General features: G+C 44.4%; 1 protein-coding gene across 1 annotated transcript in view; it reads left to right on the top strand.

Annotated features, from left to right (window-relative positions):
• Nucleotides 1-17,197, top strand: part of NEURL1 (neuralized E3 ubiquitin protein ligase 1) — a gene marked incomplete at its 5' end in the record, with an annotated part of 62,943 nt that overhangs the window by 26,962 nt on the left and 18,784 nt on the right. The window lies entirely within an intron of this gene.

A 17,197-nucleotide genomic window follows, 5' to 3' on the forward strand; every position in this document is an offset into this window, starting at 1 on the left:
CAGGAATGTCAGGAAACCCTCAGTGATGAGATTTTTTCATGCTGTTCATGCATAATTTCAAAACTGTAGGGCTGAGTTCCTGTTTGGGGTGAGTGGAGCAGTGTTACAACAGGGGTGAACTCAGACCGTTGCTCCTGAAGGCACAGAGCAGCTCTTTCATTCAACCTCTCCCAAGATCTGTCCGATCAACAGCAAGCAGTCTGTGCCATTTCAAGTAGTGAAATAATGACACGCAAAATCACATGGCTTTCTGTGGAAAGTCAGCAGCGATCCCATTGCTTTTGCCTTTTGTTTATCTTTCTTAAGAAAACAGTGGATTCTGCCTAGTTTTACTGGCATAGTCCCTTGCTGGCTGGAAGTTACTAGCTACACAAAAAAATGTGGCAAAACGTAGCTCACTGTGTTTGAGAAAGGTTTCTGCAGAGCTTCTGCACTTACTGAACAGGGGGCATGTCGGGGAGAAAACTCAATGGGAACTGGGGGGATGGCCGAAGAAGCTGTTTTGTGTTCTGACTCTGGTTTTATGGCCAACTGGGGTTGCTACCAGCATCCTCACAACCCACTCCCTTCTCTGGATGCTGGGGAAACATCAGAGGCCATCACGGTCGTGCTACAGCTTCTTCAGGGCACTGGGGAGGGGTGGGGGTGGCAAAAAGAAAGGGTGCCAAGTGCCAACGCCATGCACAGTAGGGCACTCTGCATGGTCCAGCTTCATCTTGGTACAGCTTCATCTTGGTACAGCTTCATCTTTCCCAGTGGAGCAGGTGGGGGCTGCAGAGGAGAGGAGGAGAAGCTTCTTTGCTCTACAGTTAGTCAGAGATCTCTGAAGCCCTTTGCAGTTGTGGATAAATGGGGTAAATAGACCCTCACACGGAGCTTGTCTGCAGAGGGGCTCCTATTTTAAAATCCTTCATTCATATCTCTAGCCGTCCGTGACTGTAACCTCACACAGTTAAATCTGATTTTAACAACTGATTAATCCTTCCCTTTCTTCCATGTCTAGGACAGGGAGAGTGAATGAAACACGGCCCATCCCTTGCAAAGCAGTGGACAGGACATGTGAGATACTTGTTTTCCCTTCTCTCTACTCTGTACCACCTGACAGGCAGTGACTGGGCTGGGGATGCTGAGCCAGGAGGGAGGATGTCCTGATTGCCCCCCTGCAGTAACCCCCCCCACATTTTGCACCTCTTTGCAATACTGCATATCTTCATCTTTCTCCATGAGCTCTGGCACTGGGCATCCTCCTGGCCTGGAGAGCATCCCCACCCCAGAGTCTCAGCAGTCCTTCCCAGGAAGGTCACTACTAAAGGATCAGCAGACATTTACTTGGCTTGTTATGTGCCCCTTTCTGCCCTTAGATCGGGGTTTGACCTCAGTTCAGGCAAAACAAGAAACAAACAGCTGCTTCTCCAGCATTCAAAGCAATGTGAGAATTTTAAACCTATTTCAAAATAAAGATGTACGGCTCACAATTCATTTGGACATAAGTATACACTCACCAAAGAAGGATCCTCTGAGAAATTCAGCTACTGAATCCTGGACCTCCAAAGGACCCCTAAATATAGTATTGTATGCAATGTGCCTCTTTTTGTGGGTGAGATATTAAGAGCTTATTTATTTATTAGAAAGTGGTTTGCAGTATGAGTAAATTAGTGAGTTCCAAGCCCCTCTCCCAGCTGCCAGATGGTGGAAGGATGTTTATGGCCACTGTAAATAATTTCATAGCTTAATACAAATACATTTTTAGAAATCAAAGGCTGATGGCTACATGTTTATGGTGCAGTTGAGGATTTAGCAATTCCTCCAGAATATGAAAACAAACAGTATTTCAGATATTTTAAAAATTCAAAGGGAAGAAAAACCCCAAAGGTGGTATTCATTCACGGTGCTGTGGGCTCAAGTCTGTGTTGCTTTGGCTGAGCTCTCCCAATTCTCATCAAGTCAGTGAGATCAGAAAATGCTCAGCATCCTTCAGGACCCAGCCCATATGTTCTGGAGACTGTGAAGGCTGGGGCTTTAATGCTACAGGCAGGCTTCCTCAGCACCGAATATGTATTTGCAGATCACTTTGCTGCTGCTGAATGACCTTTGCCAAGGTCAGCTTTAGATGACAGAAATCAGATCCTTCACAGCCAGCAGGGCAGCGAGGTGGAGCAGCACAAGAGGTTTGCTTTATATTGTGGCTAAAAGGTAGTAAGGACTGAGCAGCACCTGTGAGTATTGGCAGAAGGGTGGCTCTGGAGGGAAACCTGCTTCCCAGCCGAAAATAGGACACAGAATGAAAATGGGGCTGGAAGAAATTTCTTTTTCAAGGCATGTGTACAGTGAGGAATTAGAAATTGGTGAGGTGACGTCAGAGCGTATGTGGGATGCCTGTGAAAAGTCTCGGTGCCTTGGGGAGGGATGGGCAGAAATGAAGTATTACAGATGCTTCATTTGAGCTTTAGGTCTATTTTCAGCCTTTGTGTGGATGGCAGCGGAGGGCCTGCAAATATCAGCAGAAGCTGTGGGCTGCTTCTGCCATAGTGCATTGTGGTGGCTGCACGTTCCTGTGCTATGCTCTCCATAGCAACATATTTTCAGTGTAAAACCACAGAACCAGCTGAATAGTTATGAGCATTTACACTCCCATGTGCATGGGGGAAAACTGATGATGCTGCTGAGCTGCTGCCAGGCAAGAATGGTCCTTGCTTTAAACTGCAGCCTAAGCTGAGCTTTTGGTCTGGAGTTGAAATGCAGCTTGATGGTGGGAGATGCTTAGATTCATGTACTCACAGGTGCCTTGTTCTTTTTTTGGGGAAAAAAAAAAAAAAAGACCCTTTTTTATTACCCAGTAAGTCTACCAAGAAGCATCTTGTTTTGTGAGCAGGAGACTGTCCCGGGTCTACAGCAGGCTGGAGTTAGATGGCTTGACACAACGAGGTTTTCCCAGGCTAATGGTGCCAGTGCTAACTACAATTACTTTAGGGCAAAATAACTTTTATTTCAGACTTTTTTTTTTTTGAGATAGCAGTTAAACCCCATGCGGCCCTGCCCCAGGTCTGGCAGGCTGAGATTTGGGTACCCTCATTGCAGCAGTGTCACTTTTTGCTGTGAGTGTTGTCTGGTGCCATCCTCATCCTTTTCCTTGGTGATGCTGGATTGCCTGGCCTTAAATTTAGCTGCAGGGGCTGCAAGTTCCAGTGAAGTGGAGGTGGCTGTGCAGTGCAGACAGGCACAAAAGGCATGGCCATGGGCATGGCACTGAGACGGGCAGCAAGGTAAAGGGAAGGAGCCTGCAGGGTTCAGTGACTAATCCTGGCCGTGTCTGGCTTGCTTGTGTCTGTCTCTGAATTGTTCCCTTCCTGCCCATTGCTGGACTGGTAATACGTGTGCAGGTGATGGCTTTGAGGTGGTTTGGCAATACTGCAGCGACAGAGCACCCTCTGAGTGAGTGCATAGCTGTTGTTGAAGGTGCCGGCTCCCACGGCTCTGCCTCCAGCCACCCATGGAGCAGGCAAACTCAGCAGGATGGCAAAGGCACAGAGACTGTAACAGCGTTGAACACACTGAATGACATGCTGAGGAGTAAGACTGCTGACCTGGAAAACAAGGCAAGATTAAGAAATGTCAAATTTCTGGGGAGAAGAGGATTTCCCAGAGGGCTGGGAGATGGAGAAAGTAGACTCTGGAAGTTACTTGGCATGGCTAATTTCAAATGGATCATGAACCCTGTCATAGCACTGGCGCGTCTAGGAAGGGTCACCCTGACACCTTGAGCTGGGACGCACCTCCCAGAACTGGGTGCTGAGGTGTGGGTGGCAATCAGCAGGAGGACATGAGTGTAGAGGTGACTATGTCCTCCTGGGGACAGAGCTGGAGGATGATGTCTTCTAATCAGCAGCCGTTGGGGAGCTTCTTGCAGGGTTAATGTAGCAGTGGACAGCATGAAGCAGGCACATGAGCCACAGTGTCCCCATGTAGCAATGAACTGGCACCTCAGGTCTGCAGCTGCTTCACCTAGAGTTAAAAAAAACAGTTAACCCCACATATGTTTTTACTGTAGCAGATGTAAAAGTGAATCCAGAAGTCATCCTATTATTTGTTTCCATATTATATTCTGTTTGCTTCATGTTGCCCATAAACATGAATTTTCAAAGTGCTGCAAACCTCGCTGGGGAAGAAATTTAGATTGCCTGAGCCCTTAACAAACCTGAGTGAAATGCTTCTGGCAGGAAGAAGCAGTGAAATGCAGTGGATAGCAAAGTTGTCACTTGTCACCATTCCTGCAGATTCGTGCCACAGTGGCAGTCTCTTCATTTCTCTGCAGACAGGGCAGTTTTTCTGCTGCGGGCAGCTCTCCCAGCTGCCGACGTGGCAGAGCTGTGAAGGGCCAGCAGCGTGGGCTGGGTGAACCTCTCCTCTCCCCGGTGGGATGCCGGGGCTCAGGATGTGGCTACTAACAAGCCAGCAGATAGAGACAAGTTCCGTTCTCAGTCTGGCCCCCTGGCTAGGGAAATTCGTGTGGTGCATTGGGTGTAGTAGGGTGGAAGGGTGTAATAACTTGAAGTCTGGGTCTGGTTTCCCTTCGACGTTAAAGTCATCTTGCTCTCAGGCTAAGTTCATACCGACTCCAGCAGTCCTTATGAGCCCCAGGATTTCCCCGTGCAAATTAGGGGACTAAATGCTTCCCCCATGTCCCGCTACTCGGCAGGCCCTCTTGCAAAGGGTAGGTATGCCGGAGCAGCCCGTCTGCCTTGCCTGCAGCGCGGCCGGGCGGGCGGCAGCGGGACGGTGCCTGTGCACCACTGCGACCTAGTGGAGGGAACGGCGCTTGGCCCGGGGGGGGATTTCACGGGCCCGGGCAGCTCCTGAAAAGGGCTTTTTAGCTCCAGCCTTGAGCGTCCAGCTTTGCCTGGAGAGGCCATGGAGACCGTCCCAGCCGAGGCTGCAGCGTGCCAAGCCCAGCAGGATGCTCGTAAAGCCGTGCGGGGATGCAGAGCCCTGCCAGGGCTTGCAGGCAGAAGGAAAGAGCTGCCAGGGCACATCTGCAGCCTCTTGCCATCTCGCCCTGACCCTCTCTTCCCTGTGTTTATCGCACCCTCTCGTTGTATTATGTCTAATTTGGGCCTAAGCTCCTCTGGGATGGGATTTGCCATATTTAACTGCCAGGCATAAGGCACACCTAAGCCACCTTATAAATAATATTTCTGTGCAGAGGAAAGCTTGACCCTGGGACGTAAAAGGGTGGCTATGGCAACAGCTGTTCACGTGCTTTGTGTCGCGTATGGACACAGAGTGAAAGGGGCTGGTTACGCGGCGTCAGCCCGAGCGGGAGCAGAGCTGTACGGCTTCTGCACGTATCCACTGGCTTCCTCTTGAACATGTCATCTGTAGTCTTCTTTGGGATTTTTTTTTTCCTCCCTTGCTTACTTTGACATTAAAAAGAGTTACAGGACAGAAATACAGCAATTAGTAACCCTTTCTTCTCTGTTTTAGATATTAGGATAATTTGTACACATCATCTGCTTTTTGTTCTCATCGAACTTTCAGAAATGCATGGGTTTGTAGCTGTTTGTCTTCCCAGTACCATCCTGTGGTGGGCAAGTACAAATGCTAATGTGAATTATCCAGGCTTCTATTCTGATGGCTGGACTACATCTGTGCTTGGAAATAAAAAATATTTTCCCAGTTGTAAATGAAAAAATAAAGCATGTATTTTTAAAGTTAGAGCTGTTGTAGTACTAGGAATGGTGGGACCATACTGAGCACAGTGGATAAAGGGACCATTTTTCTCTGATAACCAGATCCCAGAAAGACCTGGGATTGTTCTATGATTCTGTGAACACTGGTGTGCATTCCTAGTCAAACTGGTGCAAAACCAAGACATTACCAGCAGGTGAGGAAGGGGTTTAGAGCATATGTCAATCGGAGGGAGTGACCTTTAGCATAAGTTGAAACGTTAAATCCTAGTGAAAATGCATTGACATGTCGCAAAAGGAAGCTGCTAAGAAATGGCAGACATCTGTCATGGGAGTTTAATGAGATGTCAAAAAAAGAAAATCACCTTGCGTAAAGTGAAGAGAGACAAGAAACTGAGTGCATTTTCAGGTGCCCATGCCCTACCCACCTCCTGGCCCCTCCTCAAAAGGTCTCAGGGACGAGTGACAGCAGTTGCAAAGTCACACATCTCTCTAGTGCTGTGCTTACAGCTAGCACTTCACTGGTGCAATGTTTTTCATGGGAAAGCTTTGAGATGGTCAATGCCTAGGTCCCAGACAGTCCAGCTTTGTCCACCACAGGGGCTGCGTCTCGGTTTTAGGATCCAGTTTCCCAGGAAGAATATCCTGTATCTCATCACCAGAATCCCCGTAGGATCAAGCTTGTTTGTGCTTAGAGTGTCAGGTGGGGATGGGAGAAAGAAGAGGAAGAAAAATAGTCCTGTGGGAAGATGGGATGTGGGGAGGGCAGGAACTTTTGGGAACCAAAGCTTCAGGTCCCCTTCCTTGGGGGGCTAAGGACCGTTTGGCTGCTGGGGTTGCAGCTGCTTTTAGCACCTGACAGCATTCTCTGTACCTCTTCCTCCGTGTGAATCCTATGGCTTCAGCTAGTTTATACGGCCCTGACTGGCAGCTAAACTGCAGCCCTCTGGATGATTCTTGTTTATACTTCCAATTTGCAGCTTCACAAAAGCCTCCTGTCTTTCTGTCTAAACCTTTTGAGGCCACATCCTGTGACCTGTGTGTTTAAATTAGCTTTACTGATAGCCAAGGTGTTGAAGCTTTCCCTTGCAGTGAGAGCAGAATTTGTCTTTTTGCTTGTTAAGGAGATAGCTGAAGCTCTGGAGTTTTGTAGTTCAGGCTATCAAAATAATTCATAAAGAACTCACAAGTTCAATGGGCATTTTCTGTGACAGAATATATGAAGAATTGATTGAACAGATGAACTTTTCAATTACCTACCTTAGCAGAAGTGGGCATTGACTGTCTTTGATCTCCCCTAATTTTGTCCAGCTGAGACAGCCGGTGTGACTGGTTTAGGGTTACTGTTTCAGGAAATCTCCTTTGCTGTTCATGCCACTGGCACAATGCAATGGGACAGCGATGAAAAGTGACCTTTAGCATAAAAACTTTTAATCATGTGAAATGTGCCCCTGATTTGGGACTGCTGATGGGCTTGTTTGTACATCCTGTTGCCTTTAGTGGAATATAAATACACTGGTGGATGTTTAGCGCTGTCATGAAATGAAAGAGACTTAACCGCATAGTGAACTTTTCTGAATTGGTAAAAACTGCAATAATTGTGCGATCTTAAAACAAGCTCATCAGACAAAGCCTTGATTTGCTGTTTCAGTGTGTAACTGGGAGAGCACATCTTGCAGAGCACACCAGCTCTGGAGTAGAAGAGAGCTGGATGGGGTATAATGGCTGCACAGTCATTTTGTAGATGTGGAAAGTAAGTCAGAAAGTTTTTGAGAGCTTCTTCGTGCTGGATTCCAGAGTGGAAATTCTCCAAGAAAGCATTATTAAAAGGAATTAAAACAAAGAAAATACTCTGGATGAATAGCATTATGTGCATTCTTTCATAAATAAGGTTGTTGGATGTTTAGGTAAAGAACCAGCTTGTAGAAGGAGAGATGATTTGTAAACTTAAATAGTCATGGCTGAAAAATTGAAACACTTTTGGCAAACTCTAGCTGTTTTCTTCCACTATTTTCAAAATGATGCATTTCAGTTTTGAGTCTTGGAATAACATTTTAGTCTTGAAAATGGCAACAGTGATTTCCAAACAAGCCCGAGAAATCAACTGGAGAAGCTCTTGGTTCAGTATTCGTTTGCTTTTATAAAAGGAAGTAAGATAAACTGACCACTTTGTTTCAGGTTAGCCTGAAATACTGTACCTTTCCGATTTATGTTATTTTAATTCAGCTGACGGAAGTATTATGTCTTATCACTGCCCTTCACAGATTGCGTCTTCATTAGAAAATGCTGTGCTCTTAGCTCTGGTTGGTGAGGTAGCTGTGAAGCAGCAAAATGCTTGTGATGTCCAGGGAGTTTATCATTTAGCAGTGCCTTTGGGCAGTTCTGCCACACCGGATGGGACCGCTGCAAGCCCAGGAAGGTGATCACCAGCAGCATTTTTGGGTTTCTGTGGAAAAGGGGGAAGACCTGATAGTGTTAATTCTGCTCAATAAGCAATGGTGCTGGATAAGATGCTAGACCTTGGGGAGACCTTGGCAGGGGCGAGGTGGTTGGTGGTGGGTTGAATTCTCCCTGAGCAACTGGCTGTAAAACTGTCAGTGATGGCAGAAGCCTTTCACTGGGAAATGTGAGGGGAGGCTGGAGAACATGTCGTCATCTCCACGCCTGCATGAAGACACAGGGGTAAATGAAAGCAAGTGAAAAAGGACAAGTGCAGGTTACATAAATAACACGGTAGGTAGGATGATGGATGGGAAGGAGGAAGAAAGCACTTGTTTTGAAGAAAATTACTGTCAGATGATTCAGCGGATGAAGGGATGTGTCTGATAATAGCTTGGGAATTGGCTGTGAGAACTGAGATGCTATGGAAACATACACACAGTAATGTCAGGAGTATTGAAAATAGAGTCATCGAAGGGCCTTTAGCCATGTGCAACACTGTATGTGAAGGTAAAGTTGTGGGGTTAGCAGTGCATGCAGTGGTGAACTACAGTCTTACCTGAACAGGTGAAATAAGAGGGTTGAAATTTCTAAGAGGAAAGGAGGGTAGTGGTAACTGTGGCAGTGATTAAGCACATCTCCAACCTGAAGGACATTTGTCTGTGTTCAGGACCTCTGAATGGGGAGGGTAAGTTTACCCTGAGTGAAAAGCCTTCCTGAACAAAACCCAAAATGTGTTGTTTGTAACAGAGATGCTGCCAGCACCCTGCAGATTCTCTTTAAGCATCAGCTTTTGTGGAAAAGAAGACAAATCCACAACTGTACATGCATATGGAAGATGTTCTTCATAATCTACTGTCAGATTCTTTCAGTACATTCATATTTGCTAAGGAAAACAGTAATTTATTTCAATTTTATGAGTCTAGTTACGCTCTTTGTGCCGTTTCATATGTGCAAATCAATTTGACACACTTACAGATGTTAGGCAGAGTTGTATGAATGTTTGTTATGAACCAGACTGGTTCAGAGCATTTTATTAGATAGCATGTCCCAAAACTACCATTTATCAGTCAGTACTCAACCTTTGTACCTTCAGCTATAGCCTTATTCATATATGAGATTGTATGCTTTCATTCCTTAGATTTTATGGAAGAATATGGTGATGATCATTTCAATTACTAAGCTAGCCTGGAAACCACTGGCTTAAAAACCAGCTGCAATTCCCTAAAGCTCTGGAATTTGTATTTTTTATTTCTGAATATTTGAACTTGGAGTCTGGCAGTGCACGAGTCTTTTAGAATCTCGACTTTCTTTGTTTGTTTACTTGTTTCTGATTTGTTTTGCAGAGATATTTTATCTGTACTATTGGCAAAGCATTGACAATCCAGGACAAGAAATTTATAATAATCCCAGTAAACCAGGGGAGGATATTTATATCCTAAGAAGAGTATTCTGAATAGATACCAAGGGTTTCCTGAGATTCACCTTCCAGGACACCAGCTGCTCCGTGCCTAATGGTACGAAGGCACCCTTCCCATAAAGCAGGATTTGGTGCAGAAAGCCACCAGATATGAACAATAAATTTATCAAACCCCTAGCAGCTGATAATGACTAAAAAGCTAAATTCATTCTCTTCTGTCCCATTTTTAATCACCTCTCCAAAACTGAATCATGCAAACCAAATAGCTTTAGTGTTCAATCTCTCTCAGAATGCCTGGAAAGAAATGCTGATTTTTATCCAAGCAAATGCAAACGTAAAGCAAAGACGATTCCAGTGAGATGCTCATTAAGCACTGTTGATTTCCACTCGTTTCTATTAAAGTGGCAGATGTGTGTAGCCTTGCAGTTGGTTCCATAGAGTCAACGGTCTGCCTTCTTTTGTAACCCAGCTTTAAAATCTGGTGCCAATTTTTAGTGCAAATGTGAATGATTTCTCCCACAGATGAACTCCATCTTTGGGCTCTTTGTAACCCTTGCCTTGTACTTTGACTTCTGCCCCTTGATTATAGCAGAAATTCTCTCAAATCCATTCAGCAATATGGGAAAAACACCTGAGTATCCTGTGAGGAAGCTAATCTGGACTGTGTTGGCCACAGGCAGACAAATGGACTCAGCTAATTTACATATCTGCCATTCCTGCCATGAAAATGGCTGTTATGAAATAGCAGTCAGCTTTCCTTCCGGATTGCGAAGAGGAGGAAGCCAAAATTTGCGTGTAGCCACTAACTCCTCTCTACCCATGTGAATGCACACAAAACATACTTTTGCCCTCCATTGGCCATGTGGTGATACCAAGCTGGTGTGTTGGTGAGGGAGGAATTCCGGAATAGTGGTTTCCATGCTGACCTTTGGGATTCCATAATGGATGAGGAGTCCCAACCAGGTCATTCTGAGGTGAAAGGAGCAATCTGCGCATGGAAGCAGAGGAGCAGAATAAGGCCTTCAATGGAGGGTTAGGAAATGACAGGGTGCCCCATGGAAAACAGGGTGGTTTTGTTGTGCACAGGGCTAAACCCCAAGAAGTTTCACTTAAGGTCTCTGTCTGAGGAGTCATCCATCCCCTTGAACAGCTTACTCCATCCCACAGTTTCCAGTCTATAAAATAAGACCATTAATTCTTCCTGCCTCCCACTCACCGTTTATATATCCTTTCTGTTTGTGTGGTGAGGATTGTCTTCTGCTGCAGAGTCCAGCAGCTGAGTCCTGATCTCAAGTGCTGTTTGCCCCAGAGCAGATTTTACTGTCTCTCAAAGAGCAGCCTGGGCATCTTACACATATAGCTGGTACAAGTGGCATTGTCTATCGGCTGTAGTTTTTGCATATATTCCTGTGAGTGCAAAAAAGAGACCAACCAGAGCAGTGAGAGAGAAGAAAGCAGCTTTATTTGAAATGGGATATCTGTACTGTCAATGAAATAGAGACATGTGCAAATGCAGGTATTCTGTGAGTAGGTGTTTACTTAACTGATGTCCTTGATTTGATGTGGGTGTTTTCAAGGAGAAGGAATGGTTGATCTGAGGCAATAACTCAGGCAGTTTGATTTCTCAGTTGTTCGTAAAGGGAAATGTACTTTGTAGAAGTGAATTCCTAAGTATATGGCAAAGGAGGTTTTTAGTCTGAATCATTCCTTTGAGAGATTTTAAACATTTGCCTCCCACATGCTACAATAATGCTCTGAAAGTGGCTTCGTTGTACAATCTGAGAAGCTGCATTCTGGCGCCTGATGGTTTATGAGAAATAAACACAATGGAGTGGTCTCAGATCATATAAATTCAAGATTTAACAAGCAGGAAGGAGAGAGAGAAACCTGTGTGCAGCATCAGAGCAGAAGCGTCTGCCCAGGAGCGTGGGTCTCAGCAGCGTTACGCTGAGCACGGCAGAGCCCAGTCTGCACTCCAGACCTCACATGGAGAGTAAAAGTTTGCAGAAAAACAAATAGTTTTATGAGTGTCTGCTCAGACACATCACCAGCAGGCAAGAGCCCTTTGGACATGCTTTGTGAGCGGAGCTCTGCCTCTTAATGACTGTGAGTGTGGCCTCGGCTTTCTTCACTTCTCAGTTTTTCTCCTGTGTTTATTTTAAGTAAGGGCCATTTTCTCTCTCCTGTTTGCTCAGCTCCTCCTGGTACAATAAAACAGTTAAGATACACATGGCAGAGACCAAAAGAGCCTAGAGCAGAGCATCCCACGGTGGTGAGAACATCTTTAACATCATGAGTAGAGCAGGCTGCATGAAGACCTGCTTCCAGTTACACTTTAATTTGGGTAAATTTTGAACCCAGGACCACACAGCAGTCCTTCTCTTCCCAGACCCAGTCACAGCCACTCTTCTTTCCAGTGGTGGTGATGCTAAGGTGGTGCCGTACACACACCAGGCAAACTGGCAGCCAAAGTGTTTTGGGAGTGGGTATTGCTCTTTGTCCCCAGTCACAGTGATCTGCATCCCTATTTTAGGAAGGATAAAGGAGATTAGAATTTTTTTTCCCAGTTTATCATATTTTCAGTCCTCAGTCACCTAAAAGTACATGCTAAATTTTGCTATAAATGACGTAAAGAAATCGTTCTGGCTACTTCTGTGCTGAAGTGTGGCAGTTTCCCAGCAGTACACATCCCCTAGTAAACATCAGCTCGCCAGGACTGAGTCAGCAAGGGAGCAAAGATTGCCACAGCACGACACAGGCAGAGTTCACAAGGCAGGCAGCTGAGTTGAGATTAATACCTGCACTCCCACGTCGGGGAATGCAAGGCTGTGAGTGACAGAAGGTTTCCAGAAGCACAGGTTTATTTCTTGTCTTAGGACTGGTTGCTTTTCTGAATTGCCTTTGAGTGCAGTGTTATTTTATGGCGTGGTACATCTGCCTCGTATTTCAAACGTGTCTCCCTGCAATGTCAAAGTCTTGCCGAAGGGACTGTTAGCTGCATCAGTCTGCTGCAGACCATGGAGGAGACAAAGCAAAGTTCCAGGTGTTGGAAGGCCAGTTGTCCTCCCTGCATAAGCTCTTGTGACAGGTCACACTGATGTGGGAAAAGGAGCCTTCATCTGCATTCCTGAGTAGGAATGGAGCCTGTTCAGTGTGGTGGGAATAATACAGTATATATCCTTTTGCAGTGGTAGATAAAATATTCTTGTAGTGACCACTGACTTCAATATGTCTTTTGATAGCATAGCATCTCTGAACTAATTTCCTCTGGTCACAGAAATAAGCACCAGTGCTCACTAAAACTACCACTACCCAGTGAAGTGAAGAAAAATGCACTTGTGAAGAAGTAAAGCAAAGAACATAGGAAAGGAAAAACATGAGGCTTTGAATGGGAAGGGAGGGAGCGCACCAGCAAAGTTGTGACCTCACCGATGTTTTACACTTGCTTTGTAGCTGAGGACAGAGATATTCACCAGCTGCAAGAGATCATTAGATTGTTCCTCAGCTTCTCAGCATTTCTCTCTTATGGGAGGGAAGATCATTAGAAATGGGATGGATTCTGAGGTTAGCAGGCTGATTCCCCAAATTTTAAATTTGGGGTTTTTTTGTAGTATGTCCTGAGATTGGTTCATTTACACTAGGTTTTCCATAGCTCATTCTGGAGAGTGGTTGCAGCCCTCATGCTCTGAAGAAATGCAGTCTGCGTGAGGCCAAGTGATTTCACCAGCTTCAGAAAACTCATCAAAAGGAGGAGATTTGTGTCCCTAGAGCCTTCAGTTAAATACTGGACTCTGCAAGTTTGCAGCATGTGTGTGCATGCTTGCTGAGTTTGTTCTGCTGTCTCAGATCCTTTACAGGTGTGTGGATACTGGCTGCTCATGACCTTGGAAAGTCAAGCCTTCGGGCAGCAGCAGGGAGTACTGAAAAATTAAAAAGAGGAAGGAAATATTGATTTGATAGTCTGACAGCAACACATCCCCATCGTGTTTGTGTGGTGCTGAAATGATCTGTGCATTCTGGTGGTTAGAAATGTGTTTGTGTTTGTGTGTGTGGGTGTAGCTATATTAAATGTGCATGTACATGATATCTATAATAAATATGTATCATACGTATTGTACATGTTCAATGAAATAGATAATTTTAAGAAGACAACGTTTGGCAGTGGTGGAAGTGAAATACTTCTGATCTGGATGCAGTGATTACAGCTTTGTCTGGCTGCTCACCAGCTCCTTGTAAGTGCTGTTTTAAAGTGTTACTGCAATCACATTGAGCCTGCATGAAGTGGGAGACTCTTCCATGCCCTCCATGCAAGAAAATAGAGAGCTATGAAGATATTTCAAGTTAATTTTCTGTGTAAGGAGTCAGCTGCTGAGAATCTAAATTTTGCACATAAAATCCACTGAAGAGGGGGAGAAAACAGAAGATGCCTGAACTGCTCAAGTGCTCTTCATTTCTACTTTGCTGGATGAATTACTCCTGATTACCTTTTTCCTTAAACAAAATCAGAAAAAATACAAAGGGATTTGTGAAGTCAGGCATCCTGTACGAAAATTCAGTGTCTCACATTCTTCAACTGAGGAACAGAAAATTTGTATTTAGTAGAAATCCTTTCCGCTTTGGCTATGTCTGTATTGCCACCAGAAACTTTAAGTCTCTAAATCCAGTATTAACATAATGACTGCACTTATGCAGAGCTCAGCCAAACCTTTCTGGAAAGCTACCTGGGCAACCAGCCTGCATCAGGCTGCTGTGGTCACAGTCAGCTTGGTGGTGGTACCTCCCCCCAGCTGAGTTAAAGGTCGTTCTGGTGATTCAGTGAGATCTGTGGTCTTCACTCACAAGTCCATCTATTCTCGTCCAAGGAGGTCTCTCACTGATTGACTTTTCCTAAAGAAACACTGCCAACTGCCTTATACAGGAAATTTTGTAACCTTAAATATAATAAGAAGAGATAATTTCTAAATTCTTCAGGCTAGAGCCAGGTGATCTCCTGGGTAATGTATTTTACAGTCTTGTCACATGAAGCCGTTCCATCTCTTTGAGATATGCTCCAGGTCTGTCTTTGCAAGTATAAATGTGCCTGAACACTCCTACATGGAGACTCCCTCCTTTGTAGGCATTAAAGGTCAGCTGTAAATGTTCTGCAGGAGTAAGGCTGTATTATGCGCCACTCCAGCATGAACAGCTTGATCTGTGTTTAAAAAGTGACAACTGAAGCTGTAGTGGAAGAAAACAACTTGATCCTGGGTATCTTTTGGTGAAAGAAATGGCTCAAAGTCACCTCACTTGTTCACGTTTCACCAGAATTGTTCATTTATAGCCCTTGGCTGTTATCAGTTACTCTGCATACACGGCATTCCACATATCTTCCAACTTACCTACCACGCCAAAAGATGAATCCCACTTTTGTTTTACTTTATGTTCAACAGGATTTTTTTTCTCTTCTTCTTTGGCTAGGTATTTTGTGGTTTATAAAAACATAGAGCCCTGGAGCAGGCCAGCATGTCTTAGAGACTCATCTCTAAATTTGCACAAACCCACTTCAGATACTAGTCAACTGCAATCCCTTCCTCCTTGGGTATTTGCAAACATTAATGAACTAAGTCTCACAGTCAATCCCATATGCTTGAGACATCTTATCCCTTAAGTGGCTAGGCAGCTGAGCTACCAATGGATTTAAGTAAAACAGTTGGATGCGTAACCCTGGTTTGCTGTCGCTGCCATGTGTCTAGTCTGCAGAGCTCCATCTCTCTTAACCTCTTTTCAGATGGAAAAAGATATTTTGTCCAGCAGCCAAAGGGAAATGCAATCATCCTGGTGGAAAACAAGCTCTTTCAAAATCCTGGCTGCAAGCTACCCACACATCACAGTTGTCAGCCAGGCTGCACATGCATAGTTACAGGGAATAAAATAGAGAGGACCTTCTGTTCCTATTCAGAAAGGTCTTTACCCATTCACCTACACCAAAGGATCGTCATCAGCTGCCAGTATTAATTTGTTCTATGTAGGTTTCCAGCCAAAGGAGGGTAAAATAAGTCTAATTCTATCCAGGAACACTTGCAGTGCAAATACTAGCGCATATATTACAAAACATTAATGTGACCCAGTTCTAGATTACTTGGGGTAATTTCTGATTTTATTTATTCCTCCTTTTCTTTAATTAACTTCTGGGAAGAGAAGCTGAAATATCAGCATGGGGAAAAACAAATATGAGAAAGAAAGTCCATTTTTATTTTGAGGCTGTGCTTCCCTTGTAATAGCAGTTTATTTAAAGAGGAGCCTGGAATAATCCAGTTTAAGCAAAGCAAAGAGCTCTACTGAGGCCAAACTGTGTGTGGGTGTGCTCTTGTCAGGGCTCCCAGAAGCAGAGGGCAGGAAAGGCTGTTAGTCAGACCTCAGATATTGCAGGAGATGTTGGTTATTCAGTAGCTGGCATTTCTCCTTGGCATAACAGTGCAGAGCCACTACTCTAGTGTACTGAGAGAGGGTGCATCCCATTGGGAAAACCCCCCAGTAAGAAAATCCTTCTTGTCATAAAAGAAAATCCCAAGGATATGTGGCTGGAAGAGCTGCCTATTGCAAGGGCCTAACAGGCAGGTTAGGAACGAGTCTCTGCTGCTCTGCCTCTTATTGTGGTTCCTCCTTGAGCTGTGTTTGCAGCAGGTCCCAGGCTGGGGCCTGGTGAGGTTGGTTTGTGCCACCTGCGAGGAGCTGTGCTGTACGGGATGGCCCTACCTCATACTGCCTGGGCTTGGGCTTGAAGCCACAACAGTCTTTAGGCAGAGCTCCTGCAGAAGAACAGTCGGTATGGGGTCATAGCTTATTATAACGTTTGCAGAGAACTATCCACATGCTCATTTTTTTGTCACAGTGAAGAGTTTCTTGATGCTACACGCTTCTCAAAGTTTACAAAGTCAGGCATAAATATAAATCCTGGCATTATCTCAACTTACTTTTATAATAAGTTTAAATAATGTTTTCTTTCTCAGCATATTGCTCTTTAAAATTTCTACTGCAACAGCATAGCTAAGGGTATGTTAAATAAAAGCAATTTAGGCATTAAAGATAGGTGATTATGTTCCTTAGAAAAAAGAATCAAATAAATTGATGATTAGCTCTTGAAACAGCAGGTGATACCAACGAAAAGGATAAGATGCAATTCTCTTTCCACGGGTGGATTTGAATGTGTAAGCACCATCTTTCTTTGTTATATACCAGTGGATTTGATTTTTAATTATTTAGCTTGGAGATAATAAATGATTGTACATTATTTATAGAAAACTGCATATTCCCAAGTTCTGCACTGTGAAATCCATATCTGTACTAGTTTGCAGTGAGCACTGGAACACTAATGATTAATTATATACAGGAATATTAATTAAATTTCATATGATGATAAATAAATTAGAACTGAACATAGCATTTATTTTAAAATTTAAAAAAAAAGTGTAGTTAGATATTTCTTTCCTAGATCTATGAGAATTACTGTAGACAATATAGAGGGGATGAAAACTTGGAGCCTGTACAGATATTGATTGGTGTGTTCAGAGTATGTTTCAGATACTTACCCTCTGCTTCCCATCTCCAAGGAGAGCCTCCCCTGCTCAATTCTTCCCATCGATTTTGAGTCTGCCTGCTCAAAAGCTGAAAATGT

This window comes from Apaloderma vittatum, unplaced genomic scaffold (genome assembly GCF_000703405.1).
Source record: "Apaloderma vittatum isolate BGI_N311 unplaced genomic scaffold, ASM70340v1 scaffold8253, whole genome shotgun sequence".
Classification (NCBI taxonomy): domain Eukaryota; kingdom Metazoa; phylum Chordata; class Aves; order Trogoniformes; family Trogonidae; genus Apaloderma; species Apaloderma vittatum.